The following is an 18,125-nucleotide window of genomic DNA, read 5'->3' as shown; positions in this document are numbered from 1 at the left end:
GCCCTAAAAATTGTCAAAGACCCCAGTCATAGACTGTTTTCTCTACTACCGCATGGCAAGCGGTACCGGAGTGCCAAGTCTAGGACAAAAAGGCTTCTCAACAGTTTTTACCCCCAAGCCATAAGACTCCCGAACAGGTAATGAAATGGCTACCCGGACTATTTGCATTGTGTGCCCCCCAACCTCTCTTTTACGCTGCTGCTACTCTCTATTCATCATATATGCATAGTCACTTTAACTATACATTCATGTACATACCTCAATTGACCTGACCAACCAGTGCTCCCGCACATTGGCTAACCAGGCCATCTGCATTTGTGTCCCGCAACCCACCACCCCGTCTTTTACGCTTCTGCTACTCTCTGTTCATCACATATGCATTTTAACCATATCTACATGTACATACTACCTCAATCAGCCCGACTAACCGGTGTCTGTATGTAGCCTCGCTACTGTATATAGCCTCGCTACTGTTATTTTTCACTGTCTTTTTACTGTTTTTTATTTCTTTACCTGTTGTTCACTTAATACCTTTTTGCACTTGGTTAGAGCCTGTAAGTAAGCATTTCACTGTAAGGTCTACACCTGTTGTATTCAGCGCACGTGACAAACTTTGATTTGTGTCTTCTTCGGTATGACGCTACAAGCTTGGCACACCTGTATTTGGGGAGTTTCTCCCATTCTTCTCTGCAGATCCTCTCAAGCTCTGTCAGGTTGGCTGGGGCGCGTTGCTGCACAGCTATTTTCAGGTCTCTCCAGAGATGTTCGATCAGGTTCAAGTCCGGGCTCTGGCTGGACCACTCAAGGACATTCAGAGACTTGTCCCGAAGCCACTCCTGTGTTGTCTTGGCTGTGTAGGGTCGTTGTCTTGTTGGAAGGTGAACCTTCTCCCCAGTCTGAGGTCCTGAGCACTCTGGAGAAGGTTTTCATCAAGGATCTCGCTGTACTTTGCTCCGTTAATCTTTTCCTCGATCCGGACTAGTCTACCAGTTCCTGCTGCTGAAAACCATCCCCACCACCATGCTTCACCGTAGTGGTGGTGCCAGGTTTCCTCCAGATGTGACGCTGGCATTCAGGCCAAAGAAGTGCTGGTACTGCTTGATCTGTGGCAGCGGCCTGAAGTCCGGAGTCAGGTGTTGTTGCCAGCCATAGCTTTCCACAAGCACCGTATCATCCATATCTTTATTTATATAGAGTTGAAGTCAAAGTTTACATACACCTTAGCCAAATACATTTAAACTCAGTTTTTCACAATTCCTGACATTTAATCCTAGTAAAAATTCCTTGTCTTAGGTCAGTTAGGATCACCACTTTATTTTAAGAATGTGAAATGTCAGAATAATAGTGATTGATTTTATTTCAGCTTTTATTTCTTTCATCACATTCCCAGTGGGTCAGAAGTTTAAATACGCCTTTAAATTGTTTGACTTGGGTCAAGTGTTTTGAGTAGCCTTCCACAAGCTTCCCACAATAAGTTGGGTGAATGTTGGCCCATTCCTCCTGACAGAGCTGGTGTAATAGTCAGGTCTGTAGGCCTCCTTGCTCGCACTCACTTTTTCAGTTCTGCCCACAAGTAGTCACAAAATGATCAATATTTTTCTTGATTTTCTTGCAGGGTGTCCAAACTCTGCTACTTCAGCAAAAACTGGAGATGTGTCGTCAAGAAAATGAGACTGCGAGCAGATATTATTCAAATAGAACATTTCTATCATGTTTATTTTTTTGGGGGGGTTATAGCCTACAGTTGAACGGCGGGAACCCTGATTACTGAGTTCATCGTAAAGTTGTGTTCAATTATTTTTTGGGGCAGACAATCATCTCTGTTGTTATTCATTTGGGAACAGATGACTCCCATTGAGAAAGCATTGGCTGCATCCAAAATACTCGGACACAAAATCCCAATACATTTATGACGAACAATGATGTACTACATCATATTAATATGTGTTCATGTGTCTGTGTGGCCATACTCTTTAGAGGTAAACATATAAAAATCTGGATTCTCAGATCATTTGGAATAATAATTGCTAACTGGTATGTCCTCCTGCAGGACTACAATTCCATTTAGTCTGGAAGTCAGGATGTGGAGCAAGTGTTTTGATGTCACATTGCTAATGGCTGTAAATTGTATTGAAGTCTCATTTCAGGTAATTTAATCTAACTTTTTGACTTTGACAAAAATTTATTCCAGAGCTACGTAATCGTGACGGGATAGATTTGTAAAGGAAGACACAAATGGAATGGGATTTCACAGATAAATGGAATAAGTAACAGATTCAAATGAAATTGTTTAACTTTTTGTTAAGATTTAATAAAGATTTGATATGCCTATTGGTTGTTTTTTTCTTTTAGGTTTAGAAGAGGACATACACTGAGTATACCAAACATTAGGACCACTGTCCTAATATTGAGTCGGCCTCCACCGTCAATTTGTCGGTGAATGGACTCCACAAGGTGTCAAGTGTTTCACAGGGATGCTGGCCCATGTTAACTCCAATGCTTCCCACAGTTGTCAGGTTGGCTGAATGTCCTTTGGCTGGTGTACTGTTGTTGATACGCATGGTTGCGCGTGAAAAACCCAGCAGCGTTTTGACACAAAACGGTGCACCTGGCACCTACTCACATACCCTGTTAAAAAGCACTTGAATCTTTTTTTCTTGCCTATTCACCCTCACACACAATCCATGTCTCAATACTTAAACATCCTTCTTTAACTGGTCTTCTCCCCTTCATCTACACTGATTTTAAAGTGGATGAAACAAGTGACATCAATAAGGGATCATAGCTTTCACCTGGTCACTCTGTCATGGAAAGAGCAGGTGCCTTTAATGTTTCGTACACTCAGTGTATATTGCCGGTTTTCCAGACCCAGATAAAGCTTAGTCCTGGAATAAGTGATTTCAGTGGAGAATTTCCATTGCGAGTGCTTGTTAGTCCAGGACTAGGCTTAATGAGGGGGTGGCAGGTAGCCTAGTGGTTAGAGCATTGGGCCAGTAACCAGAAGGTTGCTAGATCGAATTCCCGAGGTGACAAGGTAAAAATCTGTCATTCTGCTCCTGAACAAGGCATTTAACCCACTGTTCCTAGGCGTTCATTGTAAATCAGAATTTGTTCTTAACTGACTTGCCTAGTTAAATCAAGGTAAAAAAAAAATATTAAACAAATAAATGAGTCTCCGAAACCGTCCCATAAGTGTTTTCTAGTAGTTAAATGGAGGTTCAGCTCCATGGACATCTAACCAGTTTGGACTACTGATTACCCCCAAACTGGACCACCAGTGGTTATTAGCAAGGTGTGGTGATTGTGACAAGTAGCTTGTGAATATACTGGTCTCGTTCCAGGCTGATTTTTATTTTTCAGTCCTGCTGCATGAAGCAACCTAAGGTTGCATGCAACGTTGTGAATGTACACAGTCAGGCATGAGATTGCTATCATATGTGGTTAGCTAATATGTAAACCCTTATCCAGGCGTTGTGATTTCTGGAAGGAGACTGCAATGTAGAGGCCATGCTTTACCTCTTGGTACTAAAATAAGTGGAGAATTTCAGGGTCTATAAATTATGCACGGTTGAATAGTCTGGAATACTGTTGGAGGAATGCACCTCTTTCATGAGTAAATCAATCAGCTTTTTGATTGAATCTTGCTGGCATACTTACTGTCCCCAATTTATTCCGTTTTTTTGTCCACTACCTGTAGGTCATAGACTACAATGTAGTGAGGTTTGGTTGAGTTATGATAACTCAATGGTGTCTACAAAAGGAAGCTGGAGAATGGAGATGTAATCAGTGGATGTTCCCAAATCGCTCTGTAACCCTTTGTTTCTGCAGATCTGTAAGGTGTAAAGCAATATGGTGAGAGCTTTACCACTGCACTGCTTATAGCTATCCAGACCTTACAGATCTGCAAATATTAAGTGACTTGACTTGGAGCGATTATTCATTTTGGGGGGGGGGGGACCAGCGTGTGTTAAAGAGCATCTAGATTCTCCTACATGGTGGTCCAGTTCATGATTAACCAATCGTGTAAATTGGTTATATGCTGTCCACTGTTCTGAATCCTAGTATTGCTATATTGCAGGTAAAAAATGATATAATCTACACATGCATAGGGGGTAGGGGACTATTTTTATTTATTATTTAATTTTTTTTTTTTTTTTAATAAATGGGCATCCAAGATCCAACAGAGTAGGGCTCACTTGAAACAGGCCTGAGCGATGTAACGGCAGTGTTACATGATTACAGTCCTGAGTTCACCTCAGAGGCCTACACTTAATTATTTTGGGACTTTTGGGTTAGCAAGAGCATTGTTGTAGAACAGGATATATTCCTACTGAATTGTCCAAATTTAAATCCATGAATGTTTTAAATATTTAGAATGTTGCAAGCAATGTATTATAGTGGGTGTATTAATTTCCACAATCATGCCGTTTTTAAACCGATACAGGTATCTCAAATGAAGCTCAACATTTTACTCTGCCATTTTCACTTGTACCTATGACCCCCTGAAATGGGATCGTTACTAATTACCACAGCCACAAAATCATAGTGTACGCATACTCAACCAATCAGATTATGGAGTGTGATGATGCGTATGCCGACCTACAATCGTGGCCAAAAGTTGAGAATGACACAAATATAAATTTTCAGTCTCCTGTCTCAGTTTGTATGATGGCAATTTGCATATACTCCAGAATGTTATGAAGGGTGATCAGATTAATTGCAAAGTCCCTCTTTGCCATGATAATGAACTGAATCCCCCAAAAACATTTCCACTGCATTTCAGCCCTGCCACAAAAGGACCAGCTGACATGTCAGTGATTTCTCTTGTTAACAGACTGGAAGCTTCAAAAGGAAGGTGGTGCTTGGAATCATTGTTCTTCCTCTGTCAATCATGGTTACCTGCAAGGAAACGTGCCGTCATTGCTTTGCACAGAAAGGGCAAGGATATTGCTGCCGGTAAGATTGCACCTAAATGAATCATTTATCGGATCAAGAACTTCAAGGAGAACGGTTCAATTGTTGTGAAGAAGGCTTCAGGGCGCCCAAGAAAGTCCAGCAAAAGTGCCAGGACCGTCTCCTAATGTTGATTCAGCTGTGGAATCAGGGCACCACCAGTACAGAGCTTGCTCAGGAATGGCAGCAGGCAGGTGTGAGTGCATTCTGCACGCACAGTGAGGCAAAGACTTTTGGAAGATGGCCTGGTGTCAAGGGCAGAAAAGAAGCCACTTTTATCCAGGAAAAACATCAGGGACAGACTGATATTCTGCAAAAGGTACAGGGATTGGACTGCTGAGGACTGGGGTAGTCATTTTCTCTGAATCCCCTTTCCGATTGTTTGGGGCATCCGGGAAAAAAACTTGTCCGGAGAAGACACGGTGAGCGCTACCATCAGTCCTGTGTCATGCCAACAGTAAAGCATCCTGAGACCATTCATGTGTGGGGTTGCTTCTCAGCCAAGGGAGTAGGCTCACTCACAATTTTGCCTAAGATCGCCGCCATGAATAAAGAATGGTACCAACACATCCTCCGAGAGCAACTTCTCCCAACCATCCAGGAAGAGTTTGGTGACGAACAATGCCTTTTCCAGCATGATGGAGCACCTTGCCGTAAGGCAAAAGTGATAACTAAGTGGCTCGGGAAACAAAACAACGGTTGTTTGGCCAGGAAACTCCCCAGATCTTAATACCATTGAGAACTTGTGGTCAATCCTCGAGGCGGGTGGACAAACAAACCCACAAATTCTGACAAACTCGAAGCATTGATTATGCAAGAATGGGCTGCCATCAGTCAGGATGTGGCCCACCCAGAAGTTAATTGACAGCATGCCAGGGCGGATTGCAGAGGTCTTGAAAAAGAAGGGTCAACACTGCAAATATTGACTCTTAGCATCAACTTCATGTAATTGCCAATAAAAGCCTTTGATACTTATGAAATGCTTGTAATTATACTTCAGTATTCCATAGTAACATCTGACAAAAATATCTAAAGACACTGAAGCAGCAAACTTTGACACAAATATTAATTTCCACATTCTCAGAACTTTTGGCCACGACTGTAATTGCCGGGGTTGATATGACATGCATTTATTTTGTCTTGTTCAATTAAAGTGTGCAAGCTTAACATGAAGTTTGCCCTTACTCATGCTATAGTTACTTGTCTTAACCCAAAATGGGTTTCCTCCAATAGCTGCATTGTTTTTAAAATGGCATTGAGACGAACTGATATCTTGATTTTTCATTTGAAAAATACCACAGTGTACACAGTTTCACAGAAATTTAAAGTTTTGAAATTGGCATATTTTAGGCTGATTTCAAGAACTTTGTGTTCTGACTTATAAACATGAATATGAAATATTGTTACTGAGGAGAATGCAGAATTTACATTGTCAGAACATGTTATTGTAGATATTAGGCATCCAATGGAGAGAAGGGCCACAGTCTGGTTTCAGTTGTTTGGTTGTAATTTGAAATACTTGCTACACCAGAAGTTAGTGGTTATGTGTAGGAGGAATGCATATGGTGGGGTCAGTGGAGGTTGCTTTCCCCTTAGTAACATTCCAAGACCCTGGCCCATATCCAATCGCATGCTTCCGGTCACTAAGGGTGGATAGCTGTTGATTAGTGAGTAATGGGGCCGAAGTCAGGTCACATGAAGGGAGAAGGAACAGTTTATTACCCATATCACTTAACTTCCTGCCTAGCAACAGATGTATTGGCTGTCCAGATGTGTGAGGAGACTCAGCATAGGAGGAAGTTATAAATATATGTGCTTGTGTAAACATGTTTTTCTTATGCAGCTGTGTGACCCAGTGGGTGAATAAACTTGGTTTGAGCTTTACTAGTTGTCTGAGTTTTTACTATGTTTATTTAGAACCTAACAGTTGGTGCTGTGAGCAGGGTTCACCACGATTTACAGTGGAACTATGGAGTCCGAATCAGTGAAAAAGGAGCTAGCACCAGAAACAAGGTAGGCAAAGATACCACTCATTCTGACATCTTGGGGAGATGAGAATCATAGATGGAACAATTAAAGGATACGGACCTAGAAAAGCCTGAGTTTGTTTAGTAGGCCTACTGTATATACTAGGTTAGACTGGAGCACAATGTGTTCAGGAGGGTTTAGCCCCCTTAATAGGTTGGGGGTTGGAGTCTTAAGTATCTGTAGTTTGAAGTTGGAAGTTTACATACACTTAGGTTGGTGTCATTAAAACAAATTTCTTAACAAACTATAGTTTTGGCAAGTCGGTTAGGACATCTACTTTGTGCATGACACAAGTAATATTTCCAGCAATTGTTTAGACAGTGAATTAATCTCACAATTCCAGTGTGTCAAGATTGCATATACTAAATCGACTGCCTTTAAACAGCTTGGAAAATTCCAGAAAATGTCATGGCTTTAGAAGTGTCTGATAGGCTAATTGACATCATTTGAGTCAATTGGAGGTGTACCTGTGGATGTATTTCAAGGCCTACCTTCAAACTCAGTTCCTCTTTCCTTAACATAATGGGAAAATCAAAAGATATCAGCCAACAAAAATTGTAGGCCTTCACAAGTCTAGTTCATCCTTGGGAGCAATTTCCAAATGCCAGAAGGTACCACGTTCATCTGTACAAACAATAGTATTCAAGTATAAGCACCATGGGACCACGCAGCCGCCATACTGCTCAGGAAGGAGACGCGTTCTGTCTCCTAGAGATTAACGTACTTTGGTGCGAAAAGCGCAAATCAATCCCAGAGCAACAGCAAAGGACCTTGTGAAGATGCTGGGGGAAACTGGTACAAAAGTATCTATATCCACAGTAAAATGAGTCCTATATCAACATAACCTGAAAAGCAAGGAAGAAGCCACTCCTCCAAAACCATCAAAGACAGACTACGGTTTGCAACTGCACATGGGGATGAAGATCGTACTTTTCGGGGGAAATGTCCTCTGGTCTGATGAAACAAAAATAGAACTGTTTGGCCATAATGACCATCGTTATGTATGGAGGAAAAAGGGGGATGCTTGCAAGCCGAAGAACACCATCCCAACCGTGAAGCACGGGGGTGGCAGCATCATGTTGTGGGGGTGGCAGCATCATGTTGTGGGGTTGCTTTGCTGCAGGAGGGACTGGTGCACTTCACAAAATAGATGGCATCATGAGGAGGGGCAATTATGTGGATATATTGAAGCAACATCTCAAGACATCAGTCAAGACGTTAAAGCTTGGTCACAAATGGGTCTTCCAAATGGACAATGGGTCTTCCAAGGACAATGACCCCAAGAATACTTCACAAGTTGTGGCAAAATGGCTTAAGGACAACAGTCAAGGTATTGGAGTGGCCACCACAAAGCCCTGACTTCAATCCTATAGAACATTTGTGGGCAGAACTGAAAAAGGTTGTGTGTGTGTGTGTGTGTGTGTGCAAGGAGGCCTACAAACCTGACTCAGTTACACCAGCTCTGTCAGGAGGAATGGGACAAAATTCACCCAACTTATTGTGGGAAGCTTGTGGAAGGCTACCCAAAACGTTTGACCCAAGTTAAACAATTTAAAGGCAATGCTCCCAAATACCAATTGCGTGTATGTAAACTTCTGACCCACTGGGAATGTGATGAAAGAAATGAAAGCTGAAATAAATCATTTCATTACTATTATTCTGACATTTCACATTCTTAAAATAAATTGGTGATCCTAACTGACCTAAGACAGGGAATTTTTACTAGGATTAAATGTCAGGAATTGTGAAAAACTGAGTTTAAATGCTTTTGGCTAAGGTGTATGTAAACTTCTGACTTCAACTGTATGTTTGGGTGCCTCAAACTGATAGAAAAATTTGATTATGCAGTCTGTGACCTCCTTAGCAGACTTTGTGCGGAGGGGGGTATGTCTGTGGCCATTTAGTGAGGTAGTCAATCATAACACAGATATACTGGTGTCCGCTGTCTGTCTGTCCAGTTTGCCGATAAGGTCCATCCCAAGTAGTTCAAATGGCTGCGTGACCTTGAAACATTGAACACACTTTACATTAAGTGTGTTTTAGCTATGCTGTAAGTATATATCAACACCTGTAGTAACAAAATTGTAGATGGAATTGCTATGTATTAACCTATCTGTTGGGTTAGCACGTGTGATGTAGGTGACCCCAAGACACACACAGAAAAACAACTGGCTTTAGTGGCTCTCCAGGCATCCAGGACAATTAATCAGAAGAGTGACGGGGCACAGGTCTCCACACACAATCCCCACAGTTCTACTGTGAAACCTGACACCTTCACACTAGTGTTTGAGTCGATTACTCACGAAAGTACACATGATTGCTAGCCCCCAGGTCCAGACAATATCACCTGGAAAACTATCCATGTCCAATTTGAATAAATGTGAGGCACAACAGCTCCCAATGCACCAATCGGATTATACTCAGTCCTTACCGTCTATCTACCTATAACTTCTACTGCAATTACATAGCTGTTCCAGTGTAACTGCAATGTTGTTTTGACAGGTAAACTAAAGATATGTAATAACATAGTAACAAATGTACACTAAATGTAAAATGTTAACATTATGACTTTATATTCTAAAACAAATATATTAAAAGGGATTGTTGGAAATTGACTAATTGACTTGAGAATGTTTTTGTATGTATAGAAGTGGATTAATAGTGGTAACTAATGTGTTACGGGTTAGATGGAATGATTTATGTGCATATGTATTTGTGGCCGGAAGTAAGGTACATGTTGCAGACCAGATGTTTGCGTAAGGGTGTTAATTGCAAAGTCTGGCAGGACCGATATCAGTGTATTCTGTGGAGTCCCAAAAACCAAGGTATTAACATTACAGGGTATTGGGAGAGTGGGATGGAATGTGAGTGGGCCAGAGATCTGTGTGGCTCATAAATTAAGTGGTTAGTAGAATCTGGGGAACAATACCACTACGCTGTGTATAGTGATATCATTGAATAGCTCGTAGGAGAGGAAGGACGGATAACTGCACAATATATCAGATCAAATTTTATTAGTCACATGCGCTGAATACAACAGGTGTAGACCTTGCAGTGAAATGCTTACTTACAGGCCTCTAACCAACAATGCAGTTTAAAGAATAAGAAATAAAAGTAATAAGTAGTAAAAGAACAGCAGTAAAATAACTAACTATATACATGTACCGGTACAGAGTCAATGTGCGGTAGCACCGGTTAGTCGAGGTAATATGTACATGTAGGTAGAGTTATTAAAGTGACTATGCATAGATAATAAGAGTAGCAGCGGTGTAAAGGGGGGGCAGGCAATGCAAATAGTCTGGGTAGCCATTTGATTAGATATTCAGGAGTCTTATGGCTTGGGGGTAGAAGCTGTTTAGAAGCCTCTTGGATCTAGACTTGGCGCTCTGGTACCGCTTGCCGTGCGGTAGCAGAGAGAACAGTCTATGACAAGGGTGGCTTGAGGCTTTGACAATTTTTAGGGCCTTCCTCTGACACCGCCTGGTATAGCGGTACTGGATAGCAGGAAGCTTGGCCCCAGTGATGTACTGGGCCGTACGCACTACCCTCTGTAGTGCCTTGCGGTCGGAGGCCGAGCTGTTGCCATATCAGGCAGTGATGCAACCAGTCAGGATGCTCTCGATGGTGCAGCTGTAGAACCTTTTGAGTATCTGAGGACCCATGCCAAATCTTTTCAGTCTCGTGAGGGGGAGTAGGTTTTGTCTTGTCCTCTTCACAACTTGTATTGGTGTGCTTGGACCATGTTAGTTTGTTGGTGATATGGACACCAAGGAACTTGAAGCTCTCAACCTGCTCCACTACAGCCCCGTCGATGAGAATGGGGGCGTGCTCGGTACTCCTTTTCCTGTAGTCCACAATCATCTCCTTTGTCTTGATCACGTTGAGGGAGAGGTTGTTGTCCTGGCACCACACGGCCAGATCTCTGACCTCCTCCCTATAGGCTGTCTCATCATTGTTGGTGATTAGGCCTACCACTGTTGTGTCATCGGCAAACTTAATGATGGTGCTGGCCATGCAGTCATGAGGGAACAGGGAGTACAGGAGGGAACTGAGCACTCACCCCTATGTTGAGGATGGATGTGTTACCTACCCTTACCACCCGGGGGCGGCCCATCAGGAAGTCCAGGATCCAGTTGCAGAGAGGGGTGTTTAGTCCCAGGGTCCTTAGCTTATTGATGAGCTTTGAGGGCACTATGGTGTTGAATGCTGAGCTGTAGTCAATGAATAGCATTCTCACATAGGTGTTCCTTTTGTCCAGGTGGGAAAGGGCAGTGTGGAGTGCATCAACAGTGGATCTGTTAGGGTGGTATGCAAATTGGAGTGGGTCTAGGTTTTCTGGGGTAATGGTGTTGTAAGCCATTACCAGCCTTTCAAAGCACTTCATGGCTATAGACGTGAGTGCTACGGGGTCGGGTGGTCATTTTTGGCAGTTTACCTTAGTCCCTGTGCCCAAAAACACTATGGTGGTCTGCTTGAAACATGTTGGTATTACAGACTCGGACAGGGAGAGGTTGAAAATGTCAGTAAAGACACTTGCCAGTTGGTCAGCGCATTCTCGCAGTATATGTCCTGGTAATCCGTCTGGCCCAGGGGCAAACATCTGATATCAACTTTGGAGGGGACAATTACATAACATTTTCTCAAGAGCAATTCCTGAGGGGGACACCAAAAGTAGTGCTGTAACACATAACCTACATTGTAATATGGTAAATGTATATTGAGGAACCAAAGAAATAAGGTGTTTGCCGTACTCCTAACTACTGGTACCCAAAACTACACAACTAATCATAACAGCAATACCATTGCCTTTAACAAATCTTAGTTCAGTCACCAGTTTAAGTTGAGAGTGGGGGTATCCACGGCATTTTCCAATTATGTTCCTATTTTACAAGTCAAGAAAATTGAGAACCTTTCATAATGTTGCCAAACAGACTCAACAAACTTACCTGAGACTCCCTGTCTCTGCCAGTCTGTCCCTGCATATCTGTCCCCAACTCTGCTGTCTGTGTGCCATCTGTTGCCTGCTCTGCCTAATGACATCATTGTGAAACATTTCCATTAGAATTTCATTTCTTTCTTATGAACATTTTATCAACTAGTCTTTGAGATATTAGGCTACTAGTGTTCTTACTTTGCGTTTTGGTGTACTGCAAAATACTCTGATGTCCGTCTTTTATTTTTCTGCCATTTTTCTACCTGGCTGGCTGGCTGGCTACACACACGCACAGTGTGTAGGTTATTTACAGTAGGAGATGGGCTTCTATCATCTTATCTTCTATCATTCTATTTGGGCTTCGATCTAAAAGGTAGCTAGCAAATGTGAAACGGATTAAAATGACGAGTTGACAGCTGTATGAGTTCACCATTTACACAACATATGCTGCAACCTTTTGTAATTTTAAGTTTGTTTCATATTGGCTGGCTTCCAACAATAGCTGAATTTGCAAAGCTAGCGAGCACCAATTCCGTTTCAGTGGTGTTTGCTATAAATCTTTGCTACCCGGGTTAAATAAAGGTGAAATAAAATAAATAAAAGTTCCCTTGCGACAATTTAGCTTTTGCAACGAGACCATTAAATATATTTAAGACAATGGTAGAAGAGTGTAGTTCTGTTCAGTTTGGACTTCAGTTTATTGCTAACCTTATCACAGGGACTTTGAAGCACTAACTTGCATCATCTGCATGCTGATCTTGGAATAAATTGACGATAGCAAAGATTCCATCTTTGACGACGCCAAATAAATGGAATAGGTACTAGCTAGCTTAATAGTTAATATTTGCGCGCTAGCTCTGCATATTCAGCTAGTGTGTGTGCGCGATTGACTGGATTAACCTCACGTCAGTTACGTTCATTGAGTGCCTTTCAGACAGTAGACACGACCCCTCTGTTACCTTGCCAACTAAGGAACTGGCAGTGGATCAAACCATTGTGAGGCAAAGGGTGGGGGGTCGCAATCTTTTGAAACTTAAACGCGCTATTAAGTGTCTATAATCAGCACAATTGCTTTCATTGCGTATTATTATTTATTATTATTATTATTATTATTATTTAAATTACATAGTTATGTTTCAGTGATATATTGGGGGGGACAAATCATATTTTTCCCAGGATGGGGGGGGTCGTGTCCCCCCCCCCTGGGATTTCCGCCCCTGGTCTGGCCCCTGCGGCCTTGTGAATGTTGAACTGTTTAAAGGTCTTACATCAGCTGCGGAGAACGTGATCACACAGTCTTCCGGAACAGCTGGTGCTCTCATGCTTGTTTCAGTGTTATTTGCCTCGACGCGAAGCATATAAGTAGTTTAGCTCTTCTGGTAGGCCTGTGTCACTGTGCAGCTCTCGGCTGTGATTCCCTTTTGTAGTCTGTAATGATTTGCAAGCCCTGCCACATCCAACAAGCGTTGGCGCCGGTGTAGTACGATTCGATCTGAGTCCTGTATGTACGCTTTGCCTGTTTGATGGTTCGTTGGAGGGCATAGCGGGATATCTTATAAGCTTCCGGGTTAGAGTCCCGCTCTTTGAAAGCGGCAGCTCTATCCTTTAGCTCAGTGCGGATGTTGCCTGTAATTCATGTCTTCTGGTTGGGGTATGTATGTACGATCACTGTGGGGACGACATCATCGATGCACTTATTGATGAAGCCAATGACTGATGTGGTGTACTCCTCAATGCCATAGGAAGAATCCCATAACATATTCCAGTCTGTGCTAGCAAATGTCCTGTAGCTTAGCATCTGCTTCATCTAACCACTTTTTTTATTGACCAAGTCACTGGTGCTTCCTGCTTTAACTTTGCTTGTAAGCAGGAATCAGGAGGATAGACTTATGGTTAGATTTGGAGGGTGAGCTTTGTACGCGTCTCTGTGTGTGGACTAAAGGAGGTCCCGAGTTTTTATTTTATTTTATTTTATTTTTATTTATTTTTTTTCTCCCCTCTGGTTTAACATTTAACATGCTGATTAGAAATTTGGTAAAACAGATTTAAGTTTCCCTGCATTAAAGTCCCCGGCTACTAGGAGCGCCGCCTCTGGGTGAGTGTTTTCCTGTTTGCTTGTGGCGGAGTACAGCCCATTGAGTGCGGTCTTAATGCCAGCATCGGTCTGTGGTGGTATGTAGACGGCTACGAAAAATACAGATAAACTCTCTAGGTAGATAGTGTGGTCTACAGCTTATGAGATTCTCTACCTCAGGTGAGCAAAACCTTGAGACGTCCTTAGATATCGTGCACCAGCTGTTTACAAATATGCATTGTCCACCACCCCCCGGTCTTACCAGATGCCGCTGTTCTATCCTGCCGATACAGCGTGTAACCAGCCAGCTGTATGTTGATAGTGTCGTCGTTCAGCCACGACCCCGTGAAGCATAATATATTAGTTTTTAATATCCTGTTGGTAGTTTAATATTCCTCGTCGAGTACTATGAAGTTAAATTGAATGTCACACATACCCAGATCATGGTGGGAGTAGCAGAGATAGTGTTGTACCTAAACTGAGCACAGGAAAATATTATCCACAGGTTCTGACTGTAGCAGTACATAGGATGCCATTGGAGATGTTGGGGGCTAGGGAACCGGGTATGAGTAGGGAGACGGGTAGGAAAGGTTCAGTCCTAGATCTATCAGTAAACCATGAAGGCAATAGGAGAGGAGGAGTGAAGATAAAATAACATGGCTTGGGAACACCTTTTGGAACCTATGGCCGGACGGGGGAAGACTGGATGAAAGCAGGAGGTTTTTTGGGGCCTTCATTTTTGTGGAACCCAGCAGAAAAAGTATCCCGAAGGCATAGAATCAGGAGAGATTGGGAATCATCATGTTGACAAACAGTTTTTTCTTTGCATATGTATAGCTTAACACATTATTAATACATATGTTTTGTGTTTCTCTTTGCTTTTAAAGTCTTGTGTTATCACTCCCTTAGGAACCAGAAGATGAAAATTAAGTCAAAAGCTCCAGCTGAAATATCATTATCGGTTGTCAGAGGTGGAAATAAGTGTGCATAGTGTAATAATAGATCAGAGGCCATAAGTTTCGGAAGTGTAAACCTAATAATCAACTGTGAATATTTTTTCAATTATAAGTCATTTCCAAGTTTATATAATGTTGAACAGTATGGAGTTAATGTTCTGACTTCTAAACTTGAAATATTTTTTATTTCACCTTTATTTAACCAGGTAGGCTAGTTGAGCTAGTTGAACAAGTTCTCATTTACAACTGAGACCTGGCCAAGACGAAGCAAAGCTGTTCGACACATACAACAACAGAGTTACACATGGAGTAAACAAACATACAGTCAATAATACAATAGAAAAAGTCTATATACAGTGTGTGCAAATGAGGTAAGATAAGGGAGGTAAGGGAATAAATAGGCCATGGTGGTGAAGTAATTACAATATAGCAATTAAACACTGGAGTGATAGATGTGCAAAAGATGAATGTGCAAGTAGATACTGGGGTGCAAAGGAGCAAGATAAATAAATACAGAATTGGGATGAGGTAGTTGGATGGGATATTTACAGATGGGCTATGTACAGGTGCAGTGATCTGAGCTGCTCTGACAGCTGGTATCCTTATTCATGTTATAGAGGGAGAGAGGAGAATGCAGAGAGTTTACGTTCTGTCAGAACATGTTATTGTTAGTTATTAGGTATCCAATGGAGAGAAGGGCCACAGTCTGGTTTCAGTTGTTGGGTTGTAAATTTGAAATACTTGCTACACCAGAAGTTAATGGTTATGTGTAGGAGCAATGTACAGTTGAAGTCGGAAGTTTACATACACTTTAGCAAAATACATTAACTCAGTTTTTCACAATTCCTGACATTAATCCTAGTAAAAATTCCCTGTCTTAGGTCAGTTAGGATCACCACTTTTATTTTAAGAATCTGAAATGTCATAATAGTAGAGAGAATGATTTATTTCATCACATTCCCAGTGGGGCAGAAGTTTACATGCACCCAATTAGTATTTGGTAGCATTGCCTTTAAATTGTTTAACTTGTGTCAAATGTTTTGGGTAGCCTTCCACAAGCTTCCCACAATAAGTTGGGTGAATTTTGGCCCATTCCTCCTGACAGAGCTGGTGTAACTGAGTCACACGCTTTTTCAGTTCTGCCCACAAGTTTACTATGGGATTGAGGTCAGGGCTTTGTGATGGCCACTCCAATACCTTGACTTTGTTGTCCTTCAGCCATTTTGCCACAACTTTGGAAGTATGCTTGCGGTCATTTTCTACCTCATGAAGGCATCTATTTTGTGAAGTGCACCAGTCCATCCTGCAGCAAAGCACACCCACAACATGATGCTGCCGCCCCCGTGCTTCGCGGTTGGGATGGTGTTCTTCGGCTTGCAAGCCGAGGAAAAAGGTTGCTCCCAAGGATGAACCAGACTCCCAATCCCTTTTTCCTCCAAACATAACGATGGTCATTATGGCCAAACAGTTCTATTTTTGTTTCATCAGACCAGAGGACATTTCTCCAAAAAAGTATGAACTTTGTCCCCAAGTGCAGTTGCAAACCGTAGTCTGGCTTTTTTTATGGAGGTTTTGGAGCAGTGGCTTGCTTCTTCCTTGCTGAGTGGCCTTACAGGTAATGTCGACAAAGGACTTGTTTTACTGAGGATATAGATACTTTTGTACCTTTTTCCTCGAGCATCTTCACATGGTCCTTTGCTGTTGTTCTGGGATTGATTTGCACTTTTTGCACCAAAGTACGTTCATCTCTAGGAGACAGAATGCGTCTCCTTCCTGAGCGGTATGACGGCTGCGTGGTCCCATGGTGTTTATACTTGAATACTATTGTTTGTACAGATGAATGTGGTACCTTCAGGCGTTTGGAAATTGCTCCCAAGGATGAACCAGACTTGTGGAGGTCTACAAAAAAAAATTGATGTCTTGGCTGATTTCTTTAGATTTTCCCATGATGTCAAGCAAAGAGACACTGAGTTTGAAGGTAGGCCTTGAAATACATCCACAGGTACACCTCCAATAGGCTAATTGACATCATTTGAGTGAATCAGAAGCTTCTAAAGCCATGACATTTTCTGGAATTTTCCAAGCTTTTTAAAGGCACAGTCAACTTAGTATACTGCTCAAAAAAATAAAGGGAACACTTAAACATCACATCCTAGATCTGAATGAAAGAAATAATCCTATTAAATACTTTTTTCTTTACATAGTTGAATGTGCTGACAACAAAATCACACAAAAATAATCAATGGAAATCCAATTTATCAACCCATGGAGGTCTGGATTTGGAGTCACACTCAAAATTAAAGTGGAAATTTGTGGAGTTGTTGAAAAACGAATTTTAATGACTCCAACCTAAGTGCATGTAAACTTCCGATTTCAACTGTATATGGTGGGGTCAGTGGAGGTTGGATATGTGCCAGGGTCTTGGAATGTTGCTAAGTAAGGGGAAAGGCAATCACATGGTTGCGGTCACTCCAACAACTCCACAAATTTCTTGTTAACAAACTATAGTTTTTGCAAGTAGGTTAGGACTTCTACTTTGCGCATGACACAAGCCATTTTTCCAAACATTGTTTAGACAGATTTCACTTATAACTCACTGTATCACAATTCCAGTGGGTCAGAAGTTTACATATACACTGCTCAAAAAAATAAAGGGAACACTTAAACAACACAATGTAACTCCAAGTCAATCACACTTCTGTGAAATCACACTGTCCACTTAGGAAGCAACACTGATTGACAATAAATTTCACATGCTGTTGTGCAAATGGAATAGACAACAGGTGGAAATTATTATTAATCAATCAGCAAGACACCCCCAATAAAGTAGTGGTTCTGCAGGTGGGGACCACAGACCACTTCTTAGTTCCTATGCTTCCTGGCTGATGTTTTGGTCACTTTTGAATGCTGGCGGTGCTTTCACTCTAGTGGTAGCATGAGACGGAGTCTAAAACCCACACAAGTGGCTCAGGTAGTGCAGCTCCTCCAGGATGGCACATCAATGCGAGCTGTGGCAAGAAGGTTTGCTGTGTCTGTCAGCGTAGTGTCCAGAGCATGGAAGTGCTACCAGGAGAAAGGCCAGTACATCAGGAGACGTGGAGGAGGCCGTAGGAGGGCAACAACCCAGCTGCAGGACCGCTACCTCCGCCTTTGTGCAAGCAGGAGCAGGAGAAGCACTGCC

General features: G+C 42.1%; 1 protein-coding gene across 6 annotated transcripts in view; it reads left to right on the top strand.

Annotated features, from left to right (window-relative positions):
- LOC106589259 (dnaJ homolog subfamily C member 7) overlaps positions 1–18,125 on the top strand; it is a 112,690-nt gene that overhangs the window by 28,916 nt on the left and 65,649 nt on the right. For 2 of the 6 annotated variants that reach the window (XR_006762552.1, XR_006762553.1), the window contains one exon: positions 1,616–2,331. The exons of the other annotated variants lie outside the window; for them this stretch is intronic. The gene's annotated coding sequence lies outside the window, so the exon portion shown is untranslated. Of the gene's footprint in view, positions 1–1,615; positions 2,332–18,125 lie in introns of those variants that run through there. 6 annotated transcript variants of the gene reach the window in all.

Source organism: Salmo salar, chromosome ssa28 (genome assembly GCF_905237065.1).
Source record: "Salmo salar chromosome ssa28, Ssal_v3.1, whole genome shotgun sequence".
NCBI classification, from domain to species: Eukaryota; Metazoa; Chordata; class Actinopteri; order Salmoniformes; family Salmonidae; genus Salmo; species Salmo salar.
This window is presented reverse-complemented; position numbering and strand designations above follow the sequence as displayed.